The sequence below is a fragment of the Lithobates pipiens genome, unplaced genomic scaffold, assembly GCF_037356315.1.
Source record: "Lithobates pipiens isolate NorthernLeopardFrog02 unplaced genomic scaffold, aLitPip1_a1.2 Scaffold_13, whole genome shotgun sequence".
NCBI classification, from domain to species: domain Eukaryota; kingdom Metazoa; phylum Chordata; class Amphibia; order Anura; family Ranidae; genus Lithobates; species Lithobates pipiens.
In genome coordinates, this window is record NW_027507718.1 from 161,399,960 (window position 1) to 161,412,952 (window position 12,993).

Consider the following 12,993-nt stretch of genomic DNA (forward strand, 5'->3'; position numbering starts at 1 on the left):
TTTTAAACTTTATTTCTTTATTAAGATATTTATTTTGTTTACAAAATACATCAAAATTTAACATCCCCTCAGTCCCCCCCCCCCTCCCATCACCTTCTCAGATAAAAAATATAAAAAAGGATTCATATCTTGGGTGACCCAAGAGGGGATTGGTATCATGAGGGCCATCCTAGCTGATGTTCCATGTAATCTAGATTCCCACTCTATCAATCTTCCCTCCCATCCCCATTTTTGCACACTTCCACCCTCTTCATTTGCCCTCTTACTTTAATTCTTATTGGGTCACTTTTCATCGTTAAAATATTTATTTTTCACACTATTATTATTCACATATCAATCCCTCTGGCTTCTCCCCAAGGTTTCCACATCTTGTCATATTTCTTTAAAGTCTCTTGTTTTATATATAACGCTTTCTCTTTAAGAATTACCACATTCATGCTATTAATCCATTCTCTACCGGACGGAGGCGACACCATCTTAGGGCAATCAATTTCCTTGCCGTCTGGCTGCTTCCCAGGTTTCCAACTCCTTCAACTAATCCCAGGAGACAATACTTTGCCTCCATCCTGGTGGAGGTTTCAAACATCCGATCAATGGTTCCTGTCACCTCCGTCCAGTAGCGGATCAACTTCGACATCTCAACTTCGGGCATCCGTCTGTCGGCCAAATTGAGAAAAAGTTTACGAGGAGTATAATAGGTTCTATATAATAAGAACAGATGTGACATCCTCTGAGAGGGAGAGAGTGATACCAACGGAGCCAGTTCAAGAATTCAATTCCATTGTATTTCGGAGATATCTCCCACATCTTTTTCCCACTTCCTCTTGTACATAGGGGTCTCTATCCCTCCCATTCTTCCCTTGTTTATATGTGGGTATATTTTCGAAATTAAACCTTTTCCTGTTTCTGCATTAATTATTTTTTGAAGAACTGGGATTGCGCTCCATTCTAAGGTCCTCCCTCTAAACTGCTCCTCCAGTGCGTGCCTGACCTGCAAATACTTATAGAAGGATTTATTTGGTAGAGCAAAATAATCTCTCAGTTCCTGAAAGGTTTTCAGGGCACCATCTTAGTATAGCTGAGCGATAAATTTTATTCCACATCTCTCCCATTCTCTTACTGTCCCCATCTTCTGCAGTTCTTCCAATTTAATATTCTTCCATAAGGGGGTATACTCATTAAATCCTCTGTATTTTAATATGGCCTTCGCTGTGTCCCACACTCTCGTCATTAAACTCAAAGTAGGGAGCCCTAATGGGAAGGATCCTGCCTCCAGAGCTTCCACTATTGAGTCATGTGGTGTATTTTGTAGGAGCATTTTTCTCCCTGCTTCTCCCCCTTCTAAATTACACCCCCCCCCCCATATACTGGAGTTGTGACGCGAGGAAGTAGCTTATGGGGTGTGGGAGTGCTACTCCTCCTTCCTGTTTTTGTAACTGCAGAGTACTCAAGCGAATTCTTGCCGACCCACCCTTCCAAATCAGTTCCCTGAACACCATATCTATCTTTTGAAACCACATTTTATATAACCAAATTGGGGAGTTATGCAGTACATAGAGAAGCTGCGGCATCCATATCATTTTGATTAAATTACAGCGACCTGCCACAGATAATGGCAGGCGTTTCCACACTTTTGTCTTCCTCCTAAATTTATTCAGTAACGGAATTATATTATCTGCAGTGTGCTGTTGAGGGTCTCTGGATACGTTTATTCCTAGGTATTTAAATTTACTTACTACTTGGATCTGGGTCACCTCCTCAGGCAAGGGGCTTCCCAGAGGATCTACTGGCAGAAGGCTAGATTTTTCCCAATTTATCTTAAGTCCGTAAATTTGGCCAAATTTGTTAATAATGTCCATAGCTTTATGAAGGGAATCCTGTGTATCGCCAAGGAATAACAGTAGGTCATCCGCGTATAATGCCACTTTTTCTTCCAAGTCTCCCCTTCTAAGACCCTTCACTGGAGCAGAAGACCGGAGGGCAATGGCCAAAGGTTCAATTGCAATGGCAAAGAGGAGGGGTGACAAGGGACACCCTTGTCTTGTCCCCCTCCCCAGTCTAAATTTATCGGACTTTTCATTATTCACCTTTACTCTGGGTTCTGGCTTCTGGTGCCCTATAAAGCATTTTTACCCATTTCATGAAACCCGGTCCAAATTGGGCCATCTCCATAACTCTCCAGAGATACTGCCACTCAAGACTATCAAAGGCCTTGGCGGTATCTAAAGACAAAATAGCCCTCTCTCCACTCTCATCCGTAGGGACCTGAAGATTCAAGTATACCCTCCTTATATTTGTGCTAGTAGTTCTTCCGGGTATAAAACCTGACTGATCAGGGTGGATAAGTTTCAGTATAACCTTGTTCACCCTAGCCGCCAAGACCTTTGCCAGTATTTTTATGTCAGTGTTTAATAAAGCGATAGGCCTATATGAGGCAGGATCAAGTGGGTCTTTACCTTCCTTGTGTATGGTGATTATGGTGGATTCCATCATCGATGAGGGGAGCTATCCCCTCATTAATGACCAATTCAATACCCTCAACAGCTCGGGAAGCAATACCTTCCCATACTGCCGATATATCTCGGTCGGGAGTCCGTCTGGGCCCGGGGATTTCTTCGTTATAGGTCTATCTAACTCAGTTCTATCTGTTTCATCAAGACAGGGGAAATTCAGATCCCTGAAAAAGCTGTCCATTTCATCCCCCATTTCCTCCTGTTGTGATCTATACAAGTCCTCATAATATTCTTTAAACTTTCCCACTATTTCTGGAGTATATGAGGATACCCTTCCATCTCCTATAGTTACGTGGGTATAACGGATGGGGGGGGAGTTCACCCTGACTAATTGTGCCAGCATACGTCCGCACTTTTCCCCACTCCAAAGGCAAATTGTTTCTGGAAGAGATGTTTATTCTCTATTTTTTTAAGAGTCATTAATCGATAATTTTGTTGTTCCTCTATCCATTTCCTAAGTCTATCCGGTGTTGGGTCATTGATATACTGTTCCTCTGCTGTAGTTACCCTCTCCCCTATTAGTCTCTCCCAGTCCTTAGTCTGTTTTTGAATTTTTGAGATTTGTTGGATCATTATGCCTCTTAGGAAAGCCTTCAGAGTGTCCCACACTATTCCTTCTGAGGCGGTACCTCTATTCAAATCGAGAAACTCCCCCATTGATGCTAATATCTCGTTCGGATCCTCCATCTGTTTCTAAGGGGTGGAGCGAAGAGTTCTCTCTATTTGTGTTGTCTGTTTTGTTACGTTTGTCTTGTCTTGTTTGTTTATTTTATTAGGGAGGGAAGAGTGTGAGAACACAAGTTTAAAGTTGATAACACTTAAATTGATAAATGAATGTAAAGGTCACATTAGGAAGCCCCAAACTAGGCCCAGTGAGCAGGTGAATGGTGTGCATGGGTGTATGAGATGGAACAAGTGGGTTGCTTGGTACAAAAGACTGTGTGAACACAATTATAGGCATGAGAGGAGGTACGGATGTATGCAATGGAATGAGTGGTGGGTCTGGCACGAAAGTTTGTTTGATTTAAATCACAGGTATGAGAAGAGACACTATGGAGTCACAAAAAATGATATGAGAAAACCATATACATTTGAAAAGGCACTGGTTAGATTCACTAAAAAATTAAACTTTGATTGTTATGCGCACCCAGGTTAAAAAATTTATTTTGGGGGGGCGTGTCCGTACGTGGGCGACGGCGAACGTTTCCTTGAGGAGCTCCGGTCCACCGCCGCTAATCCAATGCCATCGGGGCACTACAAGCCCGCATCGGACCACAAAAACCGGCCTGCTCGGTCCCCTGGATCCCCCTGAGGCAATCCAAGCTGATATTGCTGAAGAATACGGGCGGCACACGGAGGAATGAATCTTTTGGCTCTCCGCGGCCGCCGCCATCTTACTACACCTGGGCCGCCGCCATCTTGCGGCCCAGGAGCCTGCCGGAGCCGCCCCGGCTGGGACAGAGGTAGGGGACCCTCGATAAACCCCCATCTTTGAGCGGAGACAGGCGGGGCCCGTCCGGGAGGCCTTGCTGGGGCCCGGCGACGCGGCGGTCCGCTCAGGCCTAGCGCGGCCTAGTCCAGCCTCCGCATCCCCGCTGTTTCCTAGGGCGGTGTCCCCGCCGGATGGTGTTGCGGCCGCTCCGGCCCTCCTCGGGACTTAGTACACCCCCCCCACGCTTGCTCACTCAGCCTCCTGGGCCCTAGCCCCTGCCTGTTGTGTCGCCACAGCCTGTGGCTTAAGGACTCTACCAGCTAAGGCCTGTGACACCGCACACTGGACTCTATCTGGGCCTCCATAGGCCCAGTCCTCCAGCCACACAGCTGAGCCCCCCTTCACCTTCACCTACACGTTCTTACACTGTGAGAGACTGCTGGTGGGCTTTGTCTCTGGGGAGGGCGGGCTTGGGGGTCTCAGAAGACTTACCCAATTGCCCCTCGGCGACATCTCTGGACCAGGGTGCCCACAGAGAAGTCTCTACATCCCTTAGCATGTTAACACCCTGCCCCGGTGGTTGCAACTTGCTGATGGCGGGGTGAAAACAAGCCCTGGGGGGGTCCCCTGCCTGACCCGGACCATACAGGCCACAACACAACTTCATCAGATGTGATCTCGGCATTAACACTCCCAAGCGATACAGGACACGATCAGCGACCCGCGGGACACACAGCCGATCCTCACAGCCCGGTATCCAGCGTTTCTTCAGAGGGAGCCCTTGCACTTCCCCAGGTGCCATCGCCGCCACACCTCGGAGACCTCCCGCGGCAACAGCCCCGACTGAGACACAGAGCTTCCCCACTGCATCCGCCTTGGACCCCCTTTTAGGGGCTCCAACCGTGTCACGCACTGCGATGGCCAGCAATACCGCAGACCAGGGAAACCTGAACGATGACCTTCGCAGGATGCTGCGGGCCCTACCTACGAGGGCGGACATTGATGACTTACCCACGAGAGCGGACATTGAAGCCTTAATCCTGCGGATAGAAGAAGCGCATAACAGGGACATACAAGAGGTGAGAACGGAGCTGCACGCAATAGAGGACCGGGTCTCCTCCGGGGAAACCCAGATCACCTCACTGGAGACTAGGGTGCAAGCCCTGGAACATGCGCAGGATTCCCATGCAGCGGTAGCGCAGGAGATGCAGCTTCATCTGGAGGAGATGGAAGACCGCAGTCGCCGTAATAACCTGCGGCTGTGGGGATTCCCGGAGGCTACGGGCTCAGAGGATTTGGCAGAGACTGTTACCGCTATCTTCCACAGGCTCCTGGGAGTCCCGCCCCCTTCTCTGGAAATCGATCGAGTTCACCGTGCGCTGGGCCCCAGTTCTACCGACCCGGCAAGACCCCGCTATGTTCTGTGCCGCCTTCATTGATATGCACAGAAGGAAGTACTCTTGAAGAAGGCATGGGATCATGGGGTCATCGACTTCGATGGAGCGCAGATCCAGATACTCCCGGACCTATCCAGGGCCACACTACAGCGCCGTGCCCTGTTGAAACCGGCCCTTGAAGTTGCGAGACGTCACGGCTGCACATACAGATGGGGCTACCCCCTAACAGTCATCTTTCGCACGGATAGCGGCTCCTTCACATTACGCACACCAGCAGATCTCCCGGCCCTCTTTGCTTTCCTGGGGGCAGAACCGGTCCCGATGCTGAACTGGCTAGCAAGGCTCCAGCGCCCTGCAGGCCGCTTAGGCCCTCCGTCAGGCAGACCTGCCCTACCAGCTCGCTCCAGGAGATCCCGAGGGCGGTCCGGTAGCACGTCCACATCTGTTAATGGATCGCGTAATACATGACTGTACCCTCTCGCACATCATATGTTGTACTGCACTGGCTGAAATTTGCATTCCTCATCAACATTTCTCTCCCTTGTTTGGCATTCCCCTCTTCTGGATTTAGCCCCCGCCCCATGGCCACCGCGGTTGCTGCCGACATGCCCGAGATGAGCGGAGGGACGCCGCACCTGGGCGACCCCGGCCGCTCCTCCATATATGCTCACGCCTATGGGAGTAATGAGGCCACCCTTGCAGTGCTTTGAAGAGGCGCTGTTGGCTCCTTGGACGAACGGGGCAGCTTTCAACTTCAGGGACCCTCATGGCCCATGGACCTGATCCTCTCGACTGGCTTTCTTTTGAGGTCGCCCGGAGTGGGGTGACGTCCTGGAACTTTTGTGTGGGGATCGGGTGGGTCGAAGTGGCAGGTGCCGTACTGCAGTCGGCTGGGGACTGGGGGGATGGTATTTGACTGTGGGGTGGGGGCTGGGTCCCTCTGTTTCCATCCCTCCTCTGCTCCCCCTCATCCCTGCTTCCCTATTTAAATGTACACATCTACACATGCATCTATGGCCTGGGGCTCCGGGGGGGTTGGGGAAACTCCCCGTTGGCCCGCGCTGAACACTCCCTTAATTAGGTTGACGCCTTTTACCCGGGTACACCTGGTGGGCGTTGAAGCAGCCAATTGCTGCATTTTAGTTCTCCAGCTCCGCTGGACAGCGCTGACTGGGAGTCCTTTCCCTCTCAGCCACGCCCCCATACGTTCCTGACCCCTTTACTCTATCACTATTGCTCTCCACTGTCACTTTCTCCCACCCACACGTCCTCTATCCTCTTTCCTCCCCCTTCCCACTCCTTCTACCCTGACCCGATCATGGATGTACTTAATATTGTTACCATTAATGCGAAGGGACTCAACGTCCCAGAGAAAAGACGCATGCTGCTGAATGACATGAAACGACAGAACGCTGACATTGTCTTAATACAGGAGACACATTTTAGGGACAACAAGTTCCCTATCTTGAAAAATAGGTACTACCCGACGGTCTATCACTCCACATACACGGAGGCCAAATCTAGAGGGGTCTCCATTCAAATAGCAGCCAGAGTACCGTGGACTCTGCTGGACTTAAAGACGGACCCAGAGGGAAGGTTTTTATTCCTTAAAGGCCTGGTTGGGGGGGGTGAAGGTTACCATTGCTAACTTATACGCCCCCAACAGCAGACAAGATCAGTTTGTGAAAAGACACTTAAACTTACTTCAAAACTTTACAGAAGGCCAACTGATTATAGGCGGAGACCTAAACATCCCCTTAATACCCACAGAGGACACCTCCACAGGGCTATCCTCCTTCCCCCGGGGCATGAGGAGAGCTGCACACGCGGCCTTACACGCTGCACAATTGGTGGATGTGTGGCGCCTCTTCCACCCCGGGGAACAGGATTACACTTTTTTTTCTAGGCCGCACCACGGGTACTCACGCATCGATTATTTCTTGATGCCACACAACCAACTTCAGGCAGTTAAAGGATCCACCATTGGATCTATCACATGGTCTGACCACGCCCCAGTTACATTACACTATGCTTTGACAGACTTTTACAGGGGACAGAAGAAGCCATGGAGGCTCAATGAGAGTCTCCTCCAGGACGACGATGTACTGGCCGACGTGACGATGGAAATATCCCATTACTTCCATAATAACGGCGCGGGGGACTGTGAGGCGGGCCTAGTCTGGGAGGCACACAAGGCGGTGATTCGCGGAGTTCTGATAAAACACGGCGCACGACTTAAGAGACAGCGAACCGGCCAATTGTCTGAGTTATTTGGTAAGCTTCAAATCTTGGAAGCTAAACATAAACAGACACCGAATACTCCCTTATGTTGTGAGCTGGATACGATACGTACCCAGATAAACGATCTTCTCCACTTTAAAGCTAAGGCAGCGCTCCAGATCTCCCGTAAAAGGATCTATGAATCGGGTAATAAATGTGGTAGATTACTTGCGCAATCGCTGAAATCCCAACGGGCGGCTTTTTATATACCTTATGTTCTCTCCTCCTTGGGGACACGGGAGACGCTGCCCCAACAAATTACCAATACATTCAAATCCTTTTACGAGACTCTCTACAACCTGGACACTGCCCGACCCTCCCCCATGCACATAGCCGACTACATAGCCTCTTCCAATATGCCCACTCTGCTGACGGAAATACGGGGCGTTTTGGAGGAACCTATAACACTGTCCGAAATCCAACAGGCAATAGGTAATACCAAAAAAGGGAAGGCCCCGGGTCCTGACGGCCTAACATTACAATATTATAAGACCCTACTCCTGTCCCTTGGACATCATCTCCTTCACCTTTTCAATGGTCTTACTAAGGGGGGCAAGCTCCATGAGGCCACGTTACAGGGTCATATAGCAGTGATCCCTAAAGAAGGCAAGGACCCGTCTCAGTGCGGGAGCTATCGCCCAATTTCTCTTTTGAATGTGGATTTTAAGCTATTTACTAAAATCATAGCTACAATGCTGCAGTCATACATCCCTGATCTGATACACCTTGATCAGATGGGCTTCGTCCCAACCAGGGAGGCTAGGGACAACACCACCAAAGTCCTGAACCTGCTGCATACTGCCACCTTGGAAAACAGGCCGAGTGTCTTTCTCAGCACAGACGCGGAGAAAGCTTTTGACAGAGTGAGCTGGGATTTCATGTCTGCCACACTACGCCATATAGGACTGGGTAACAACATGTTGGGATGTATCCATGCAATATATACTACACCGTCGGCCAGGGTTAGGGCCAATGGAGTACTGTCCGAACCCTTCCGGATCGCAAACGGGACACGACAGGGCTGCTCGCTTTCACCCCTTCTTTTCACGTTATCCCTCAAACCATTCCTATGCCATTAGACTATCTCCAAACATAACGGGTATTTCAGTTAAACACACCCAACACAAAGTGTCAGCCTACGCGGACGATGTTGTTCTCTCTCTCAAACCCGGTAGTATCCCTCCCAAATTTGATGCGGGAATTTGAAATATACGGGACGCTCTCCAATTTAAAGATTAACTGTACCAAGTCAGAGACTATGGGCGTGGGGACACCGGCGGTGCAGCTTAATCACCTTCAAGCCAGCTTTACCCTGAAGTGGACGAACAGGGCTCTGAAGTACCTAGGTACAAACATTCCTCATACACTCTCGAAACTGTACGAGCTAAACTGCCCCCCATTACTATTGGAAATAAAAACACTTCTGTCCCAATGGCAATCGGGCATGCACTCCTGGATAGGATGCTGCAATATCTTAAAAATGTCTGTCCTCCCGAAAATCCTCTACCTGATGCAGGCCCTACCTATACATATACCATCCGTCTTCTTTAAAATTGTTAGATCTGCATTTACAGAATTTGTATGGGCGAAAAAAAAGACCTAGACTCGCCAACAAACTTCTGGTGCTCCCCAAATCGAACGGCGGGCTAGCCCTACCGAATATCCGAGCATACTATCAGGCTGTTCATCTGGGAAGACTCATAGATTGGTGCCGCCATCAGGGTACCAAGCTGTGGGCCCAGATGGAACAATCCCAAAGTGTGATTCTGCTCCGGGGGGCGCCATGGTGCTACTCGGCACTGCCAACCGCAATAAAACGTCACCCACTGATTGTTAACTCGGCGAGGATCTGCGCTCGAATAATTTCGCAAACGTCCCTCTCCTCCCCGAACTCGCCCCTTTACCCTGCCATAGGCAACCCCTTGTTTACTCAAGGTCTTTATGATGGGAGCCTTCGGAACCTGGGGGAGGCGGGCCTACACCAAGCCTCCCACTTTAGCTCCGGGGGGCGCTGGAAAACGATGGAGAATTTCCTAGATCCTACAGGCCCGTTCCGTCTAGACTTTCTGAGGACACTCCAACTCACACATTTTCTCTCTACGATCCCGCCCCCCAGGGAAGATGCCCAGACGCTCACAGCCCTGGAGGTGCTTTGCACGGACACGGGTGCACTCCCACACACACTTTCACTGACCTACAATCTCCTTTCACGGTGGTATAGGATCCCTTCGCAACTCCACCAGCTGTACCCGACTACATCAGACCTATGTTGGCGTTGTCTCGCAGATAAAGGGACTATGCTGCATAGCTTTTGGTCATGCCCGAAACTCACGCACTTCTGGAAAGTGGTGCGTGAGACAATACAACAATTTACGGCCCGGCCCCTCACAGACGACCCAGCATTCTTTCTCTTACATGCCTCCGATATCCCTGACAGGAAGTACCAGAAATCAGTGATCCGCCACCAACTTGATGCAGCTAAGGCCTGCATACCACTCCGTTGGAAATCGTCCCTACCGCCGACCGTTGACCTATGGCTTGGTAAAGTGGAGGACATCAGGAAAATGGAGGATCTTATCCTCACAGCGCAAAATAGAGAGGAGACTTTTACTAAAACCTGGCAGGGTTGGAATGTGTTCATATACTCGCCTGAGGCCAAGCCCTGAGAGGGTCTGACACAGCCACGTAGTACCGCATGCAGTGATAATGATATGTTGAGTCTGGGGGCCATAGACAGAGGCCCCATATCTGAAATTCCGATTGGTCACCCGCGCAATCCATGATTGGGTAACGTACCTGGCTCCCCCCTTCACCCCCCCATTTTTTTTCTCTTCTCTCTCTATCCCTCCCCCCTTACCCCCCATATTGGATATTCCCTTTTCCTTCTCTTTGCCCCTGTGTTTTTCCTCTTTCTTTGCTTCTCTTCCTCCTCCACATACTGGAAGTGGTATCGACGTAGATACCTACTTAGTTAAAAAGAAAACTGGGAAGTGGGACCAAGAGACGATGAGACTTTCTAAAGCCACATGCTGCTGTTTATTGTTCCTGATGTTAATGCTAGCAGGGAATTGATGTTGTATTACCTATAATGCCTCTTTACCTGTAAACCATGTGGAAAGTATGTAACCTGTTGGTCTATGTGGACCCATTTCCTGCTATAAATAAAAAATGTAAAAAAAAAAAAAATGTATTTTGTGCTCATGGAATGTCCGGGGAATGGGAGATACAGAGAAAAAAGCAGCAGTCCTTCTGATTGCAAAGACATACAAGGTGGCTATCCTTTGTTTGCAGGGGACACATCTTACTAAAATCTCTATTCCCCAATTGATACAAAAAGGCTTTGGTGTAGGGGTATTGGGACAGCTGTCCACGCTAATCTCCTATTAACCAACCCAGACCAATAGATAGATTGGACTATACCGGTACTTTTTATAATAAAGGAAAAAATAAGTTTAAAATAATTTTTTTTTATCAATTTTTAATGAAATACAAAATGACAAAAAACATCAATAGTAAAATAAAATACACCCCAGAATATATAGCATGTACAAACACTCGAAAAAAAGGATTTGATTCTGGTGGTGTATGGGGGTCTCCTCTACTAGTTTCGCAGACCAACCGCTTCTTCAGGAGGATATCTAGATAGGGATTGTAACAGTTAACATACAGGTCATTAACAACAATTATAAAAATAATGACATCATTTAGATTCAAGTATGTAAACACCTAGAAGTATGGAGATCAACTCACCCGACAATCGATGAGAGACAAAGCCAAAAAGGAAAACAGGTGGCAGGGACCCTATATTCCCCCTACGGCGGACATAGGGGATGTGTGAAACAGGTGCTGATAAAAAAAAGGAGATAAAGAATTTTTTTTTTTAATTTTTTGAATGGGAGGGGGAAACAACCCAACCTATACCCCATTCATTGGTAGTCACTTACCAGATTTTTTAAGTTTATATATGTATTGTTTCATTGGATAATACTCTATGGTGCTTAAACGATTCCCATGGTGTACAGTTTGGGTACAAAAATCATTTTTACCATAGGGAGTAAGGCATCATTACATCTAAGAGGAAAAAACAAAAAAACAAACAAACACTTGTTTAAAGAAAAATTCCGCAACGTAGTGGCAATAAAAATAGTATCTCCAGGGGGGAATCTTAGGGGTAGCACGTTACCTGATGTGATACAATGTTGTTCTCCAGTTACAGCAACTGTCCGTTCACCTGCCCAAACACAGCGGTCAAATTAATTTCCCCCTCCGGCGGACATGTGCTCCTCCTGGCTTTGGGAGGCGATTTGCCCCCTTCTACAGCTTGCAGGGCTAGCGTGATGGACACCGGAAATCCGGTGTCTCCTTTCTCATTTTGGCCCTGCGCACTTCCACTGCAGTCTTTGAAACACCGCAGCTGCGCAGTGTGGAGGCGCTGACTGCGTGACGTCAGACGCCGCCGACTTCCCGCCGGCAGACGTGTCTGGCGTGGCGCATGTCGGAGAGCCCATAAAACAGCGGCCATTCCACGTTGCGGAATTTTTCTTCAAACAAGTGTTTGTTTTTTTTTTGTTTTTTTTTCCTCTTAGATGTAATGATGCCTTACTCCCTATGGTAAAAATGATTGTTGTACCCAAACTGTACGCCATGGGAATCGTTTAAGCACCATAGAGTATTATCCAATGAAACAATACATATATAAACTTAAAAAATCTGGTAAGTGACTACCAATGAATGGGGGTATAGGTTGGGTTGTTTCCCAACCCCCCATTCAAAAAATTAAAAAAAAAAATTCTTTATCTCCTTTTTTTTATCAGCACCTGTTTTACCAATCCCCCATGTCCACCGTAGAGGGAATATAGGGTACCTGCCACCTGTTAATATATGTTTTTCCTTTTTGGCTGTCTCTCATTGATTGTCGGGTGAGTTGATCTCCATACTCCTTCTAGGTGTTTACATACTTGTATCTAAATGATGTCCTTATTATTTTTATAATTGTTGTTAATGACCTGTATGTTTATAAAGTGAGAAAAAAACGCGTGATCCACAAACAACAAATAAATAATAGCTGCCAGCACCGCAGACTTACTGCAACAAACAAAATGGTGAAATAATAAAAAAGGTGCAGCGCTTAGATTATGACAATATCTATATAATCTTTTACCAGTGTAAATAATATAATCAACTTTAATAGTGAAAAAAAGTCTGCATAAATGAACACTATTAATGATTCTATGTTTTAGACAACACTATATCCAAATATACAAAAAAAATTGATATACGTATATCCACCAAGGTGATTGTGTTAAGAGTCCATAAGTGAAACAATATGGTGACAAAGTGCAATATCTTGAGAAGTTGTAGTGACTTCAGT